This window comes from Capricornis sumatraensis, chromosome 8 (assembly GCF_032405125.1).
Source record: "Capricornis sumatraensis isolate serow.1 chromosome 8, serow.2, whole genome shotgun sequence".
Lineage (NCBI taxonomy): Eukaryota > Metazoa > Chordata > Mammalia > Artiodactyla > Bovidae > Capricornis > Capricornis sumatraensis.
The window spans coordinates 94,568,689-94,588,813 of record NC_091076.1 but is presented as its reverse complement, the minus strand read 5'-3'; positions in this window follow the sequence as shown (position 1 = coordinate 94,588,813).

Here is a 20,125-nt window from a genome sequence, read left to right as displayed (position 1 = left end):
GAGAGTAAAGAAGAATATGAGCCTGACAGAAGAGGACAGATACTGACTGTGGTTGCTTCTCTTGTTGCGGAGCACGGGCCTGAGGGCGTGTGGACTTCAACAGTTGCGGCACACGGGCTCAATAGTTGCGGTTCCTGGGCTCCGGGGCACAGGCTCAACAGTTGTGCGGCACAGACTTAGTTGCTCCGAGGTGTGTGAGATCTTCCCAGATCAGGGATCGAACTTGTGTCTCCTGCATTGGCAGGTGGATTCTTTACCACTGAGCCACCAGGGAAGCCCCTGGACCTGATATTTTTAAAAATTTTCTAAAACTCTTTGATTCTATAAATTCCTGCAACTCTCCTATCTACCATCCAGTCAGGCTTTTAATTGGACCTCCTCAGTTAAACCCTGCTTGCCCTGATGAGATACTATTTTTCTTTTTCTGAGTTACAAATTACTTATTATCTGTCCTTGTAGTATTTTCAGCTTCATATTCTTGTTTACTCACTCCTTTGGGTTTCCATTAGACCAAAAACTACTTGGGGAAGAGATTTTTTTTTTTTTAAATTTGGCTGCACTGGGTGTTGGTTTCACTCCTTTGGGTTTCTATTAGACCAAAAACTACTTGGGGAAGAGATTTTTTTTTTAATTTGGCTGCACTGGGTCTTGGTTTCATCAGGTGGGATCTTTAGCTGTGGCAGGTGGGATCTAGTTCCCCGAGCACTGATTGAACCCAGGCCCCCTGCACTGGGAGCTTGGAGTATTAGCCACGGCACCACCAAGGAAGTCCCTGGGAAGAGATGTTTGACTTACTTGTGATTACCATTCCCATAATGCTTAAACTAGATCCTGCTTTCCCATCCTCAGCTAGCATCTAACCTTCCAGCATTCACCCTCTGGTCCTGTAAACCTCTCTTTTCCTGAAAGTCCTAGGTATTTAGAGACCGAAAACTGGGAAGTCCGCTTGGCATTTAACAGAAAAGGCCTTTGTTCTGAGTCCTCCCTCTATCTCTCACTAGCTGTGCAACCCTGAGAAAGTCCCAGTAACCTTACCTGGGATGTCTCAGTCTCTACTTCCTCACTTCTGAAATAGTGCTAACAATAAACACCCACTCTCATGGGCAGCCCAAATGGGATACGTAAACTATCATAAATGGTGTCAGGTAATGGTATTTAGGAGCTATTCAAATACTTAATAAGCACTCAGGATGGAGACTGGCCAGAAACATCTGATCCAGGCATACCAGCTGGATGTCAGGCCAGGGCATTATTCTAACTGTAGCCATTCTGGGTCCCTCCCTAAGGCCATCTTCTCCAGAAGGTGAGCCATGTGAGGTCATAGCTCCGCAACCTGGGACTGAACAGGTAACCCCTGCATTGGGAGGTGAATTCTAAACCATTGAAGGTCCTCTTTTTCCTTTTATGGAGCAGTCTAACCGACATACAACATTATATTAGTTCCAGGGGATACAACATAATGATTCAATATTTGTATAGAAGGCTTTCTCGGAGTAAGCCCTTTTGACATTCACACAGGCCCACAACTTTCTCCACAGGACCTGATCCTAGGGAAATCTCTGAAGAAAGAAGGAATTAGATGGGATGAATGGCAGAGCCAGACACCGGCGTGCGAGTGTGGGCGGCGCTGCGCTGGGTGAACAGCCAGCCGAGAGCGGAAGAGTGCCAGGACTCGCAGGAGGGCGAGACTGGAGAATGGCTTCTGGTTGTGCTCAGTGGGCCCCTGCCTGCCTGTAGCCAGTACCAGGTAAGCAGTCCAGCACCAACCAGAGACAGCAGGGCAACATCAGGGCAGTGGTGGAGTGTGAGTGTGAGTGTGAGTGAGTGTGAGTGTGTGAAGCAGTTAACAAAAGGTCAGGGTCAAGGGGAGTTGTGAAGTCAAGGAGGTCAGTGAGCTGGCTGGCGCCAATGAGCTGCCCTCCCGCCTCACTATTCAGTTGGTGAATCAGGAAATTACAACTCAAGGAAAAGAGCAGCTCTTGCAAATGAGCAGTACAAGGCAACACGTGTATTAGAGGGGGGTGGTGACTGAGCCCACACTGGAACCAGGGGCTTCCCACCTTAGGGTGGTTTTCCTCTTCTAACCAAACCCCAACCCCTGAACTCAAAGGAGGAGCATAACATAGAACCTGAGCTTTTGCATCTTCCTTCCAGGAGCACATTATCAGTTAGAGTGGCTAGCAGTCTCAAGGGAACATTAGCTTCTAAGAAAATATGAGGCAGCCGAAGAGCAAGTACTATAAAAGAAGCTTTCTCCGGCCCAGGTGTCCTTCTGTCATAGGTAATGGACCAGACAGAAAGAAGAATTTTAAGCATAATAAATATCTCAAGAAGGCAAGGAGCATACTAGAAACATAGAAGAAGAACGGCAGGTAAATAAAATAATTAATTGAAGATAAGGGGTATAAAAAAATACAACAGTTAAAAAACACTCAAATAATAAAAAAGAATTGTTTAAAAATGAGCAACAGATAGACATTCTCCAAAGGTATACAAATGATCAATAAGCACATGAAAAGATACACAAGGTCATTAGCCTTGTTAGGAAAACGTAAATTGAAAACACAAAGAGATACCACTTCAAACCCACTGTCTGTGTGCTGAGTTCCTCAGTTGTGTCCATCTCTTTGCGACTGCATGGACTTTAGCCTGCCAGGTTCCTCTGTCCATGGGGATTCTCCAGGCAAGAATACTGGAGTGGGTTGCCATGCCCTCCTCCAGGGGATCTTCCCAACCCAGGGATCACACCCAGGTCTCCTGCATTGCTAGCAGATTCTTTACCGTCTGAGCCACGAGGGAAGCCCAATAAGAGAATTGCTTAGCAGGCCCCAGGGAGATATGAACTCCTGACATCTGGTTTATAAGACTAGTGCTCTAAACCCTGAGCTATAAAGTCTCATGCCAAACACACTAGGATGGCTTTAACAAAAAAGACAGGTAATAACAAGTGTTGGTGAGGACCTGCAGAACCGGAATCCTCATACTTTGTTGGTGGGAATGTAAATGGTGTAGCCAATGGGGAAAGTCTGCCAGTTCCTCAAAAAGTTAAACAGAGACTTACCATCAGTTCAGTTCAGTTGCTCAGTCGTGTCCGACTCTTTGAGACCCCATGAATCGCAGCACGCCAGGCCTCCCTGTCCATCAGCAACTCCCGGAGTTCACTCAAACTCATGTCCACAGAGTCGGTGTTGCCATCCAGCCATCTCATCCTCTGTCGTCCCCTTCTCCTCCTGCCCCCAATCCCTCCCAGCATCAGAGTCTTTTCCAATGAGTCAACTCTTCGCACCAGGTGGCCAAAGTACTGGAGTTTCAGCTTTAGCATCATTCCTTCCAAAGAAATCCCAGGGCTGATCTCCTTCAGAATGGACTGGTTGGATCTCCTTGCAGTCCAAGGGACTCTCAAGCGTCTTCTCCAACACCACAGTTCAAAAGCATCAATTTTTCGGTGCTCAGCCTTCTTCACAGTCCAACTCTCATATCCATACATGACCACAGGAAAAACCATAGCCTTGACTAGATGGACCTTTGTTGGTAAAGTAATATCTCTGTTTTTTAATATGTTATCTAGGTTGGTCATAACTTTTCTTCCAAGGAGTAAGCGTCTTTTAATTTCATGGCTGCAATCACCATCAGCAGTGATTTTGGAGCCCCAAAAAACAGTCTGACACTGTTTCTACTGTTTCCCCATCTGACTTACCATAGGACCCAGCAATTATACTTCTAGGTATACATTCAAAGAAAAAAATGATAACCTGGAAACAAATGTTTATAACAGTATCATTCATAATAGCCAGGAAACAGAAAACTCTTATGTCCACCAACTAATGAATGGATAAAATGTGGTAATCCACACAAAGGAACTAAAGAACATGAGCCTCCAGATTGAAAGTTTCCACCAAGTGCTAGCTCCATGAATGAAAAATGTCCCATGGCACACTATTCATGAAATTTCAGGACGCTGAAGAGAAAGAGAGGATTTTGGCTTCATTTCAGGTAATATTGGAGAGCAGGTTACCTAAAAGCTCTCCTTAACGCAAATATCTAAAAATACCAGCTGAAATAGAAATACCAATCCTATCTAACTGCCAAGTCCACAAAATTAGTAAGAAGACAACAAAAGTGCCCCACATGATGAAAGTTGAAAGCCACAGTGGTGAAAGCGAATGCTGACTGCCCTGAGGGAGTCTGTGGACTTAAAAGCCAAGGACTTGGGACTGAAGAGCCACATGAGCTGTGGAGATGAGGTCTTGTGCAAGCCTAAAGTGGGGAATGAGGATTGGGAACTCCTGCATGAATCTAGGAGAAAAGGGAAGCCAGAAAATAATCCATCCATTAGAAAAGACAAAAATGGAATACTGCCTACCTTAGCCTGGGCTCCACATGAAAGGAAAATCTTCACTGAGAATCCAAAGTACAAGCCTCTTAAGAGACTGGAGTTCAAATTCATTCTAGTCATGTGGATTAAGAACCCACTACCCCCATCACCCAACAGAGATTAACATTAAAAAGTAATCCCAGCTAGGGTTTCCCTGGTGGCTCAGTGGTAAAGAATCCACCTGCCAATGCGGGAGACAAGGGTTTGACCCCTGATCCAGGAAGATCCCACATGCCTTGAAACAGCTGAGCCTGAGACACAATTATTGAGCCTGTGCTCTAGAGGCCGCCTGCCCAAGAGACCGTGCTCTGCAACAGGAGAGGCCACTGCAATGAGAAGCCAGTGCATGGCAACTAGAGTGACCCTCCTGGATGAAACTAGAAAGAGCTTGAATAGAAAAGAAGACCCAGTGCAGTCAAAAATAAGTAAATAAGAATTTTTAAAAAATAGAGCAATGCGCACAGTCATTTGCAGATGAATGTGATGTTCAGTTGCTAAGTCGTGTCTGACTCTGCAGCCCCATGAACTGCAGCATGCCAGGCTCCTCTGTCTTCCACTATCTCATGGAGTTTACTCAAATTTATGTCCATTGAGTCAGTGATGCTATCTAACTATCTCATCCTCTGCCGCCTGCTTCTCCTTTTGCCTTCAATCTTTCCCAGCATCAGGGTCTTTTCCAATGAGTCAGTTCTTTGCATCAAGTAGCCAAAATATTGGAGCTTCAGCTTCAGTATCAGTCCTTCCAATGAATAATTAGGGTTAATTTCCTTTAGGATTGCCTGGTTTGATCTCCTTGCAGTCCAAGAGATTATCAAGAGTCTTCTCCAGCACCACAGTTTGAAGGCATCAGTTCTTTGGTGTTCAGCCTTTTTTACAGTCCAACGCTCAAATCTTTACATGACTACTGGAAAAACCATACCTTTGACTATGCAGACCTTTGTCAGCAAAGTAATGTCTCTGCTTTTTAATATGCTCTCTAGGTTTGTCATAGCTTTTCTTCCCAGGAGCAAGCATCTTTTAATTTCATGGCTGTAGTCACTGTCCATAGTGATTTTGGAGCCCAAGAAAATAAAATTTGTCATTGTTTCCAATTTTTCTCCTTCTGTTTGGCATGAAGTAAGGGACCAGATGCCATGACCTTAGTATTTTGAATGCTGAGTTGTAAGCCATCTTTTTCACTCTCCCCTTTCACCATCATCAAGAGATTCTTTAGTTCCTCTTCATTTTCTGCCATTAGAGTGTTACCATTTGCATATCTGAGGTAGATATTTCTCCTGGCAATCCTGATTCCAGCTTGTGATTCATCCAGTCTGGCATTTTGCACGATGTTCTCTGTATATACAGCCTTGTCATATTCCTTTCCCAATTTGGAACCAGTCAGTTGTTCCATGTCTAGTTCTAACTGTTGCTTCTTGACCTGCATGTTTTCAATTCTTGTATCTTTATTTTTATGAAAACTAAAACCCTCCAAAATTAACAACAGTTATGTTATTGTGAATTTTAAGAACAAATACAAAAAGAATAATCTAAAATCTTCTACAGGGAAATGCAGGTCATACACTAAGGAACAAGAATCAGATTGACATCAGTTCTCAACAGCATCTACTTTTTAGCAAGAAGAGCCCACTGTCACTTTTCAATGTGTTGAAGGGGAAAAAACTGACTCAAGAACTTTAATACAAGGGTGAAATAAAGGCATACAAGACTCAAAAAGTTTATCACATAAAGCCCCCTTTTGAAAATATGCTTGGAGGAAGTTCATCAGCAAAAAGAGAACTAGAGCCAGAAGAAAGCAACACCATAAGGGAAGGGAGAGTAAATAATTTAGTGAAATATATCACCATTTAAAAGGCAACAACAAAATGGCATATCTGCAAAAATCCAGAACTCAAACTAGATGATACTAAGAGGGCAGAAGGGAACATTGAGGGAAGTGACTAGTGCTAAAATACTTATCTAATTGGGTGGGGCTCTTTAAGTTTATCAATAAATTTAAGAATTTTATAGTAAAAGTAACCATGAATATAGGTTTAATAAGTTACTCCATCCTGACTCTCCATCTGCTCATAATATCAGACGGAAAACTCTTGTTTGACCTTTATCATGAATTCCTTAATGATCCATGACATCGCTCAACATAAACAACCCCCTCCCAACACACACACACACACACACACACACACACACACACACACACAGTAACTAGAAAACCTCAAGAGAGCTAACATTTTTCGGCCTTTTCTTCCCAAGAGACTGTGGGGCAGGAGTACCAACTGTGACCTCGAAACCCTCATTTTGGCCCTGTTACCTACCTGGGTCCGGAGCCCGTAGCCTACTCTCATCCATTGAACTCTCCAGTTGAAGGCGATCGTTGCCTGAAAAAGGACAAAACGTCAGGTGAACCACCTCCAGTAATCTTCGACCTTCCATCATCCCCTCCTCCAAACTCCCAAATCCTGCACAATTTCCATCGAGGCTCCCGGGAATCCCAAGACTCAACTCCATCCCAACCCACATCCCCTCTCAATTCCCGCGCCTCCTTCCAGGCTCTTGTTCCCCCAGTCTCTCCGCCCCTTTAGACCTCTGTCTCCTCAATTCCTAAGACTCCTCCCCGGTCCCTCTACCCTCCCAGCTCCCGTAACCTATCTGCTTCCCAATTCCTGTGCCCACTTCCCAACCCCGAACCCCTCTTTATCTCCTTTGACCCTTTCCACCTTCCTTCTTATCCCTCCTTCCCCTTTTCAGCATCCGTGCCCTTTCCCGGATCCCTCCTCCAATTCTCTGCTCTTTCCCAGTCTCCGTACTCCTTCAAGGCCGCCGTATCCCAGTCGCGGGCTCCATGGGCTCTTTCAAGCTCCGGTCACCGACTGCTTCTCTGCAACTACAGCATAGTCTCCAGGCGCCCTCGGCCGCGGGCTCGGTTTAAATTTCCTGTTGGCCCCGCCCCTAAAATTACGTAAGAGCTGTGAGACTGCCATACGGAGGCCCTCGGAGGACAATCTTAGCTAGGCCAACCTCTCTCTTCCCCTTTATCTTTCACTCTGCTCTGTCTGTCTCTTCATCTGCCCACTTTTCATAGGCTTGAGATCTTTTGAGGTTTAATAGCCAGCGAGCTGGGGACTAGCAGTAGCGTCTTAGTGATTCTTCACACTGAGCTAGTTTGAAATTCCTAGGGGTTCAATAATAAATAACAAAATAAACCTAACGCTTGTAGATAGAGCGTCTACAGTTTACATAAAGATTTCACATACATAGAATTTCATCTTCACATGTTTTGTCTCCCTTCATTTTCCACTTATCCACCCACCACCCCCCGCCCCCCTCAACATCTCAAAAGTGGTGTCTCCATTCCTCACTTCCATGTTTTCTTCAATTCACCTGATCAGAGCTTGACTCTCACCTCTCCATTAAAACCGTACTTACCCAGCCAACTGTGACTTCCATTTTCCCCTACCTGACTTTTAGAACATTGAAACAGACTACTTCCTCCTTCTTGGAACACTTTTTTTTCTTTTGCTTCCATTTCTACCCATTTTCACCTTACCTCAATGGGCTCCTTCTCCATCTCTTTTGCTGGATCCAATGCCACTTTCACTTATAAATGTTGGTGTGCACCAAGGCTTTAGCTTTTAGCCTTCTTCTCTTGCCTATAAACACTTTTTCCCAAGGAGATCTCTTCCAACTGCATAACTTTAAAATTCAGCTCTGTGTTAACGCCTGAGTTCTGACCTCTCCCCAGATCTCCAGACGTGTGGTCAAGTATCTACTGGACATTTCCATTTAGGTGAGGACTCAGGCTTAACAAGTTCAACATTTGTTCCACTGCCCCCTGCCAAAAAAAACCTCCTCACGGATCCTTATCCCATCTCATTATCCACTCAGTTCACACCTATGTTATATATATTAAAAAAATTAAAAAATTAAAACTTTAAGTTATCTTTCAGAACTTTCCCTTAGCCCCACCCTGCTCCCAAAACAAATTCTACCAACTCCAAAGTACCTCTTGAATCAGACCCAGCCACTAATTTCTTGCCCAAAGTACTGCAGTTAATTCCTAACATATTTCTACACTTAAATAGCTTTCTACCTCTTCCCAATATAATCCATTTTCCATGAGCAGCCAGCATTATTCATTAAACCCATGGTAGAAGTGTATATACCACAAACACCTTGTATCCCTTCCAGTGGGACCTCTCCCTGCAGATTTGAGCTCCCGGGGAACCCAAATTTGGCCATGTGACTGGCTTTGGCTGATGGAAAAAAAAGAAAACAAATGACACATCACTTCCAAGAATAAGTTTAAAAGCCAGCTGGTTTATCAAGTTCTCTTTTCCCTTATCTAGCAATGTCCAGCCAGAGGGTACCCTGTCAACATGGGTTCCTTGGTGAAGAAGACTTGCAACAGAAGCATGGGCAAGCCATAACTGACATGTAGCAGGAGTGATAGTCGCTCAGTCGTGTCTCTTTGCGACCCCATAAACTGTAGCCTGTCAGGCTCCTCTGTCCATGGAATTCTCCAGGCAAAAATACTGGAGTGGGTTGCCATTTCCTTCTCCAGGTAGCATGAGCAAGAAATAAACCTTTGTTGTTGTAAGCTACTGAGATTTGGGCATCATTTATTACCTGGGGCTTCCCAGGTGGTTCAGTGGTAAAGAATCTGCCTGCCAATGCAGTAGACACGCAGGGTTTGATCCCTGGGTCGGGAAGATCCCCTGCAGGAGATGGCAATCTACTCCTGTTATTTCTTGCCTGAGAAATCCCACGGAGGTGCCTGGCAGGCTACAGTTCATGGGGTCACAGAGTCAGACACAACTTAGTGACTAAACGACAACAACCAGAATCTAGCTCAAGTTTCTCAAAGTGTGGTTCAGCCCTTTCAGAAGATTCCATGAGGTCAAAACTGTTTTTACCATGATACTAACATCATTATTCACTTTTGCTCTCATTGTGTCATGAATGTTCAGTAGAGTATGCAAAAGCCAAAATGAGAATCTAGCACTTTCATTATATCAGATATTTAAAGATTTGCAGAAATGTAAAATAATGCCACTCTTTTAATTCCATTAAAAATGCATCATTAGGACTTCCCTGGTGGTGCAGTGGATAAGAATCTGCCTGCCAAGGCAGAGGACATGGGTTTGATCTCTGATCCGGGAAGATCCCACATGCCTCAGAGCAACTAGGTCCTTGCACCACAACTACTGAGCCTGGGCGCCGCAACTGCTGATACCGAGTGCCTAAAGCCTGTGCTCCACAAGAGGAGCCACCTCAGTGGGAAGTCCGTCCGCTGTAACTAGAGAGTAGCTGCCGCTCTCCGCAACTAGAGAAGGCTAACATGCAACAACAAAGATCCAGCCAAAAATAAATTAAAAAATATCGTAGTGTGTACCTGTCAAAAAAATTTTTTAAGTGCTTAAGAAAATGCATCATTTATGTTAACACACAGTGGGCTTATTTTTAAATGAATAAATGCATTTTAAATGTTTTAATTTCTAACATGATAAATATCAAGTATGATTTTATTATAAGTATATACACAAATACATAAAATATATTTATTAGTACAAATTTAAAGATACCCATGTGGTGGCAGTTGGTCTCGAAGATGGCCTGCAATGACTATCCTTGACTCCTGATAGTCATTGTTTAGTCGCTAAATTTTGTCTGATTCTTTTGCGACCCCATGGACTGTAGCCCACCAGTCTCCTCTGTCCATGGGATCTCCCAGGCAAGAATTCTTGAGTGGGTTGCCATTTTCTTCTCCAGGGGATCTTCCTGACCCAGGGATCCAACTCAAGTCTCCTGCAAGTCTCCTGCATTGGCAGGTGGATTCCTGACCACTGAACCACCAGGTAAGCCCCCCTGATAGTCATACTCACATCCAGTAAGGCTATATACCAATAGAGTATTTTTTAAAATATCTATTTATTTATGTTCGGCTGTGCTGGGTCTTCATTATTGCACAGGCTTTCTCAAGTTGCAGTGAGTAGAGGCTACTCACTATTTCGGTGTGCAGGCTTCTCACTGCGGAGGCTTGTTTATTGTAAAGCACAAGCTCTAGAGCACAGGCTCAGTGGTTGTGGCAGTCAGGCCTACTTGCCCCGTAGCAAGTGGAATCTTTCCAGACCAAGGATCGAGCCCATCCACCCTGCATTGGCAGATGGATTCTTAGCCACTGGACCACTGGGGAGCCCCTGTACCAATAGAGTATTGAGGAAATGACAATGTGTGACTCTGGAGGCTAGGTCATAAAAGACATCTCAGTGTCTTCATTGCTTTTTCTTGGATGCCTGCTGTGGGGGAAGCCAGCTGCCATAACATGAGGGCACTCAAGTATGCCGGTGGAGAGGCTCCTTGTGGAGAGGAACTGAGGCTTCCTGCCGACAGCTGGTCCTGACTTGCCCATCTGTGACCAAGCCATCTGGCAAGTAGATCCTTCAGTCTCAGCTTAGCTTTCAGATGACTGCAACCTCACAAGAGACCCCAAGTCAGAAAAATTCCAGCCAAGCTACTCCTAAGTTGCAGGCCCACAGAAACTGAGAAAATAAAAGATTAATGTTGTTTTAAGTCCCTAAATTTTGAGGTGATTTGTTACACAGCAATAGATTAACAAATATACACATAAACAAAAAAGCTGTTTGGGATTCTCCATTTTAAACAATGTAAAAGGGAGGGAATTCCCTGGCCGTCCAATAGTTAGAATTCTGGCCTTCCACTGCCCAGGGCCCAGGTTCAGATCTCAAAAGCTGTGTGGCCAAAAATCAGAAACGAAAAGGGCCTAAAACCAGAACTTACCTTATCCTCACTGACAAAATCAGATCAAATTCCTCTTTTCAGAAACTCCCAGTAGCCAGCAGCTTTCCCAGTTTGCTCCTCAGACCAAACTTCTCTGAGTCTTGAACAAACCTAGCTCGTTCCTGCCTTAGGACCTTTGCACTAATAGTTCCATTTCCCAGATCTTCTCTTTCCTTTTAGGCATCAGATCAAATCTCATTTTTTTTCAGATAGGACTTCTGAGACTGCCCAACCTAACGGTAGTTTACTTATTTGTGGTCTATAGTTCGCCCCTAGAAGGTTAAGTTTTATAGAACAAGGACCTTTTCTGTTTTACTCACTGCTATATCCCCAAAGTAAGAATGTAGTAGATTCTTTTTTTTTTTTTTAACTTATGTATCTGGCTGTGCCAGGTTTTAATTACAGCACACAAGATCTTCAGGGTCTTTATCTGTGGCATGTGGGAGCTAGTTCCCTGACCAGGGATTGAACTCTGGCCTGCTGGATTGGGAGCATGGGGTCTTAGCCAGTAGATGAACAGAGAAGTCCCAAGAATGTAGTACATCCTTAATGAGTGTTGTTAAATGAGTGAAAAAAAATTAATCTCTCTGATCTTTTTTTTTCATTTGTAAAGTGAAGATAATATTAATACCAGGCAGTGAGGTTTTAAAGATTAAAGATGTGTTTAGCAAAGTCTGTGAACAGAAAAAGGTAGCTTTTATTGTGTGTGTTAGTCACTCAGTTGTGTCCAATTCTTTGTGACCCCATGGACTATAGCCTGCCAGGCTCCTCTGTCCATGGAATTCTCCAGGCAAGAATACTGGAGTGGGTTGCCATTCCCTTCTCCAGAGGATGTTCCCCACCCAGGGACTGAACCTGGATCTCCTGAATTGCAAGGAGACTCTTTCCCATCAGAGCCACCAGGAAAGAATATTTACTACTTGGCAGAAAATATTTTGAGATAATAATTCAAATTGTTCTTTCTGGTTGTTTTTGATTCCTGAGGGGAAGTGCTTAGAAAAAAAATCAGCTCATACCATAGAGCAAGGATTGATTTTTCAATATCTAAAAAACTTATACAGACAGATTCAGAAAAGATCAACCACCCAATTGAAAAATGGGTATGGGAACAGTCACAGTAAAGGAAATACAAAGAGCATTCAAATATGCTCAACCTCATTTAAAGTAAGATAAATGCAAATGACATCTATATCGAAATACCATTTTTCACTTAACAGACTGGCAAAGATCAGTTTTTTGAGAGACTGACAAATTGCCTTACGTAAGGTTTGTACCAGACTCCTGTGTAAGGCAATTTGGCAAGCTCTAGGAAAATTATAAACGCACGTATTTTTCCACCCAGCAGTCCTGTGTCTGGGAGTTCTTCTACAGATACACTCATACATATGGGATATAACTTCTATAATAAAGGTATTTACTGAAGCATTACCATATTTAGCCACTATATGGTGTTTATTAGACAAATATCTATAAAATAATGACACAGAAAAGGGATGCACATATATCTATTTATTTAATGCTACAAATACATATGGAATGCATATTATAACGTTCAAAGTGCTTTAAAAATAGTAATTCATCTTCATAACAATCCTCTGAGGTAGGTAGTAACTAAACCCATTTCATATTGAGGTTAAAAATTGGCTTGAGGTCTCATACTTAAAAGGTGTTAGTGCTGGAATTTGAACCCCAGCAGCCTGACTTCAGAATCCATGCTCTTAATGTTGTTCTCTGCTGCTTCTCAATGTAGGGTAAATGGAAATCTGATACAGTGATATTAAAATCTGACAGAATAGATTTTGAGAGATCAAGGATTACTAGGAATACAGATGTCATTTTTGATGATAAACAGTTTTCCAGGGACTAAATAACCTAGTCCTTATATGACTCTAACATCAAAGTAAGCCAGAAAGGGAAGGGAAAACTATAAAATCTACAATATACAAGGAAATTTTAAGATACTTTTCTCCTACAAATAGATGATAGATGAAACAAAAATAAAATAAGACTGCTGCTGCTGCTGCTAAGTCGCTTCAGTCGTGTCCGACTCTGTGCGACCCTGTGGACTGCAGCCTACCAGGCTCCTCCATCCATGGGATTTTTCAGGCAAGAGTCCTGGAGTGGGATGCCATTGCCTTCTTCTAAAATAAGACTAGTAACATATAAAAGATTCAATGAGGAGAATCCCCTGGTGGTCCAGTGGTAAAGACTTCATCTTCCAATGCAGGGTTTAATCCCTGGTTGAGGAACTAAGATCCCATGCGCTGTCCAGGAGGACCCAAAAAAATAAATAATTAGAAGATGCAATGATATAACTAATAAATTTTAATATATAAATATTAGAAAATACTCTCAAGCACGTGGAAAGTTAAAAAATTGACTTGAACTATGCCACTACAGGATCAACCAATGCCAAAATACCAATATCATACAGAATCCATCCTATGACCACAAAATGAAGTTAGAAACCAATAACAAAAAGTTAAGTTTTTTTTAAAGAGTAAAACAAAACACATTACTCTGGAATTTTAAAAAAACCACATTTCTAAATAATTCATGACAGAAGAAAACCATGGAAATTGCAGTATATTTAGAACCTCACCAATGAAAAACTACAGATCAAAAGCTGTTAAATACCTTTTTAAAAGCTGTAAGATTCAGCTAAGTAACTAGAGAGAAAGTATGACCTTAAATGTGGATGCTATATTAGAAAATAAGACAGACTGAAAATGAATTAGCTAAGTGTTCACCTTGAGAGGTCAGAAAATGAAAGGTATGCCCAAAGTTTATGGATAGTCAGAAAGAATAAAAGATAGAAATTAATGAAATTAAGAAAAATTAATAAGATCAATGAAAAAATTAAGAAAAAAGAAAAAGTAGATTCCTACAAATGAGCATGACAAAGACAAATAATCTAAAAAACCTACAAGGGATATAAACAGGCAATTCAAAGATGAGGTAATTTTGGACTTCCCTGGTAGTCCGGTGTTAAGACTCTGAGCGCCCAACGCAGGGGACACAGGTTTGATCCCTGGTCACTAAGATCCCAAATGCTACCTGGTGCAGCCAACAAACAAACAGATAAACAAAAGAAACACTTAAAAAAAAAATGAGGAAATTTTAATGGCTGATAAATACATAAAAAGTGCTGACTCAATTGTAATTAAATGCAAATTAAGTCCAAGCTAGTAATACAAATTAAACAATTAGAAGCTCTTTCACACACTTTTCACTGGCAAAAATTGAAATCAAGTTTCAGTAAAAACAGGAAGGCAAGGGGATGTAAACTGGAACAAGCGCTTGGGAGAGCAATATGGTGATCTCATGCCGCTCAACTCAGCAGTTCTGTTTTTTGATATATCCTGTTCTCTGAAGAGAGGTGTACACCCCTCAGACACAAGATATTCACAGAGGTGCCAAAAGAAAGCATTAATATTTAAATATTTATTTTCTTTTGGCTGTGCTGGGTCTCGGTTGCTATGCACGGGCTTCTCATTGCAGCGGCCTCTCTCGTTGCATAGCACAGGCTCTGGGCACTCAGGCGTCAGTAGATTTGGCTCTTGGGCCCTAGAACATGGACAGTAGTTGTGGCTCTCAGGCTTTAGTTGCCTGTGGCATCTGGATTTCCCGGCTGGCTCAGTGGTAAAGAATCTGCCTGCAAAGGAGGAGATGCAAGTTCAAGCCCTGGCTTGGGAAGATCCCCTGGAGAAGGAAATGGCTACCCATTCCAGTATTCTTGCCTGGGAAATCCCATAGACCGAGGAGCCTGGAGGGCTACTGTCCTTGGGGTCACAAGAGTCAGACACGACCTAGCCACTAAACAACAAAAATGTGGGATCTACCTGGACCAGGGATAGAAGTTGTGTCCCCTGCGTTGGTAGGCAGAGTCTTATTCCCTGTACCACCAGGGAAATCCTAAATATATTTTATTTAAGAGAAAAACAAGTAAGCTTAATAATCTTTAGTAAGCAGGCTAATGCTGGTGTCCTTCCCATGCTCTTGTCAGAGATCCTGGCTTACATAGTATAGCAACTGAGCTATCTGGGTAAAGGGTAAGGGAGCTTCCTATCTAGACAGGTTGTGTGTGTTTTCTCTGCAGAGTTCGGCATGAGTTGGTTTTACACTGTTCTCCACAATTTACATATTCCCAGATAAATTTACAGATTATGCTATCTGGATTTTCCTAACTCCCAGAAGTGAACAAGAGGCTTAATAAGATTTGTCCAAAGAAGCAAAGTTAAGATTACAAATAATCCGAATGACACACACAAGTGAACACTCCAGGTACAAACTCTCAGGTTCAGTGAGGAGTCAGCTGGCCAATGGTTGAGAAAAATCACTGAAGTTTAAGAGGAACTCTTTACTAGTAATGAATCCTTTGCCCTAATCAACTGTACACTTGAAAGTGGTTCAGATGGTAAATTTTATGCTATGAGCATTTACAATAAAAAATTTTAAATAGTAATAATGTAGGAAAGGAATGAAGCATATTCAGCCACATTATTTTCACTAAGTATTTTGGTATTATAAACAAATAAATATTTATGACATATTATTTCTTTTAAATTACCCTTTTGTTATTTATTTTTTGGCTGTGCCACGTGGCATGTGGGATCTTAGTTCCCTCACCAGAGATCTAACCTGGGCCGCCTGCATTGGAAGCGTGGAGTCTTCATCACTGGACTGCTAGGGAAGTCCCTTAACCACCCTTTCTAAGTTACCTTTTTATATATCTTATGATGGACATACAGATTTTGTATAGTGGTTTACACTATTATGTAATTCATAAATACATATTAATATGCTAGGTATGCAAAAATATTTTTTCTGCTAAAAGTATGTAGCAAAAATGTTTGATGCTCATTGGCCCAGAGAAATTTTTTCTCAGTGGGGTAAGGAGATACCTATAAGAATGGGACTTGAAGCACTGTTTGAAGAACTGGGAAATAATCTAAATGCCTATCAGTAGAGGTATGAATCAGCTGGGCTATATTCAAGCAATGGAATATTATACAGTGGTTTAAATGAATGGATAAGAGCTACATGTATCAACACAGGAAAATATTTTCAAGATCTTAAATGAAAAAAGCATGCTGCAGAAAGGAATGTCCAACATGTAAAACAATGTGATGGATGCACACATATTACATATGCATATGCAGTAATATGTACTATGTTTAAAAACATTCAAGAGGAAGACAGATACAAAGGTCAGGAACAGAAGTTCCCTCTGGGTAGGGAAGGAAGCAAAGGAGATTTAAAACAAAAGGTGCAAGGTAAATTAATATAAGAAATAATATTATTTTTTATATTACTTTATTTTTTATTTATTTTCAGCCACATTGGGCAGCATGGGGGTTCGCAGTTCCCCGACTAGGCATAAAACCTGTGTCCCATGCATTGGGAGCATGGAGTCTTAACCACTGAGCCACCAGGGAAATCCCAATAGCTCATACTCTTAGAACAAGTCTCCCTGAGTTCTCCTCCTCAGTGACAACCATCTTCACATTCCCTTGTGTATCTTTCCAGATATTTCATGCACATGCCAGGCCACACAGGAGTATGTATTTCTCCCCATCCTTCCTCTTTGTAAACACAAATGGTAGCAAATGTTACATATTATTCTGTGCCTCACTTTTTTTCTTTAACAATGTATCCTGAAGTTTGTTGTCAGTACATCAAGAGCTTCCTCCACCTTTTCAGTTCAGTTCAGTTCAGTCGCTCAGTCGTGTCCGACTCTTTGCGACCCCATGAATCACAGCACACCAGGCCTCCCTGTCCATCACCATCTCCCGGAGTTCACTCAGACTCACGTCCATTGAGTCCGTGATGCCATCCAGCCATCTCATCCTCGGTCGTCCCCTTCTCCTCCCACCCCCAATCCCTTCCAGCATCAGAGTCTTTTCCAATGAGTCAACTCTTCACATGAGGTGGCCAAAGTACTGGAGTTTCAGCTTTAGCATCATTCCTTCCAAAAAAATCCCAAGGTTGATCTCCTTCAGAATGGACTGGTTGGATCTCCTTGCAGTCCAAGGGACTCTCAAGAGTCTTCTCCAACACCACAGTTCAAAAGCATCAATTCTTCAGCTATGGCTGCACAATCCCTGTTTCTGTGGCTCGAGTCAGTCTTCTGTAGACAGAATGTAAACTATTTCTGTTCTTTCACTACAATAAGCGTCACTGCAACACATATCCTATTATGTCATTCTGCACACATGCATGTATTATAATCAATTCCCAGAAGGAGAAATGTTGGGTCTTTTTCAAACTGCCCTCCAGCAAGACTCTACCCATTCATCTGCTGCAGCAACATTTCCTAGTGCCTGTATCACCCAGTCATAGACCAACACTGTGTATTATCAGACATTGAGAAGAAAACATGGTATCTCATTACAGGTTTAATTTGCACATTTTATTTTTTAAAGGATGTTTATTTGGCTGCACCAAGTCTTAGTTCCAGCATGTGGAATCTTCGATCTTCATTGTGGTGTAAGAGTTCTTTAGTTGCAGCATGCAACTTCTCGTTTATGGCATGTGCAATCTAGTTCCCTGACCAGGGACTGAATCAGGGCCCCCTGTATCGGGAACTCTGAGGCTTAGTCACTGGACCAACAGGGAAGTCACTGTTTGCATATTTTAAAAATTATAAATGTGATGATATTTTTTACAGTGTAAAAAGCTATCTTGATTTTTTTTTCTATAAGTTTTCTGTCATTTGTCCAGTGGTATGAATTGGTTTTTTGAACTATGAGCTAATTACTTTTGTAATTTTGTAATAGCCAGCAAGGATTCTTTTAATTGCAGAATCTGTAGAGCCTTCCCTCAGTTTTGTGAGAAGCTTGTATGTGTCTTCAAAAAGCCTTTGTTGCATTGTGCTAACAGTGGTTACCTGATACTAATACTATAGCAGGACAAGATGTCACCATGGGAGCAAACTGAGTAAAGGTGTACAGGTCTCTATGTACTACTTATGCAACTCCCTGTGAGTCTGGAATAACTTCAAATTTTAAAGTTCAGAAAGAACAAAATTTTGTGGTCCTTTTCTGATTGTGGGGGCTCTGACATCAAACTGTGATCCCTGAGTCATGACGGCTCCCAAGTCTGCTACCTAACAAACTCCACCTGCAAGACAGCCACTGGATTAAAATGTACATCTGAGAACCTGAAACTGGGACAAGTCTTTGGGGGTTGACTATGGCCTCTGACTCCCTTATTGTCACATTCTAACTCAGGGAGCACACAGAAGCCATGAGGCTAACAGGCACATATCCTGTATTTCTACTGAGCTTTACAGTGTTCCATGTCCATCCATTTACATTACGCCAACGATAATAAAGGTAGAGAATTCTCTCAACAGGCCCTTTGCCAGTTATACCAGACCCTTCCTTTCCTTTTGTTGTTGCCCCCTGAATATCTTCTATTCGAACTCTGTGGTTCAAGCCATCCATAATTCTCTGGAGGGCCCCCCACAGCTTCCTGCATCTGGGTCTGCTCCTTTTCTCTTTCAGTCTTTTTGCCTAAAGGACTCTCACTTGGTCTTCAAAAAAGAGAAAGCCTCACCTCCACTAGGAAGCCTTCCTCCATCTCTCATCTCCAGTTTCCAACTTCAATCCAACAGGCAAGGTTAACCTCATCTTCTTCCAGCCATCCTACTGCAATTTCCATTAGACACTGAAACATTTCTCTCACTGTATTGCCATTATTAGTTTAAACATGTCTGTTCAACCCACTGAAGATCCTTTGAAGGGAGAGATTTTGTGACATTAAACTTTGTCTTTTAGTGCCCAGCAGCAATGCCAATAATTATTTTTACTGACTTGCCAGCCTCCTCTGCAGTTCAGAAAAAGCCAACCTGGGTTCTTGGGTGATTCATTTCAGCCCAGAGCCAGGTGTTCTGAGAATCAGCTGAGACTCTCCATGATGTAAACGAGCACTTGCTTCTGGTTACCCTCCCTGTAAATGTGTGTGTTCTTTCCTTATTTTTACTATGTGGACAACAAAAGCATCTCCTCACACGGTTGTTAGGAGGATTATAAGAGATAATGCCTCAAATGGAGAAGGAAATGGCAACCCACTCCAGTATTCTTGCCTAGAGAATCCCGTGGACAGAGCCTGGTGGGCTGCTGTCTATAGGGTCGCACAGAGTCGGACATGACTGAGCGACTTCACTTTTCACTTTCATGCATTGGAGAAGGCAATGGCAACTCACTCCAGTATTCTTGATTGGAGAATCCCAGGGACAGAGGAGCCTGGTGGGCTGTCGTCTATGGGGTCGCAAAGAGTTGGACACGACTGAAGCGACTTAACAGCAGCAGCAATGCCTCAAAAGCTCTTAGATAACGCTTGGAAATGGGTAAAGAAGGCTCTTCGAAGATATTTCTATGTAAGTGTTGACTGGGTGAATGAAAAACGACTGGAGGTTGCCAGTTCATTTATTGAGCACCCACTATGTGTCCAGTACTGGGTTAAGCAAGCATGCTAGGTGCAGAGAAGCAACCGCAGCACTTTGGAGAGGCCTTAATTTAACACAGATTGCAGGGAATGGAATCAGGGAAGGTTTCTGGAGCTTGAGTTTTGATTGGGGGGGAGGGGGCGCGGGGGCAGCTTGGAAAGGCGCAGGTGGCAGTTGATAGCTATAGTGCATATTCCACAGAGCTGGCGGTTTCCTCCTTGAAAGCAGTGTGGGAGCGGGTAGCTTAGCTTTCTACGACTGGCGAGAAAGGGCGGCTTGGTGAGGCCTGTCAAAGCGCTGGAATCGAAACTGAATTCCAGTCCTGTTTAGTTAGTAGCCGCGTGACTTTGGCCAAGTCACTGAACTTCCCCAACTGTAAAAAAGAGTCTGTTAAGAACACTCACCTGCCAGGATTCCAGAGAGACCGCATGATCGTGCATAAGCCAGCATGCGCTCTATTTAGAAGGTACAAAATGCACAGGCAGGTTACTAGGGGTCGACGC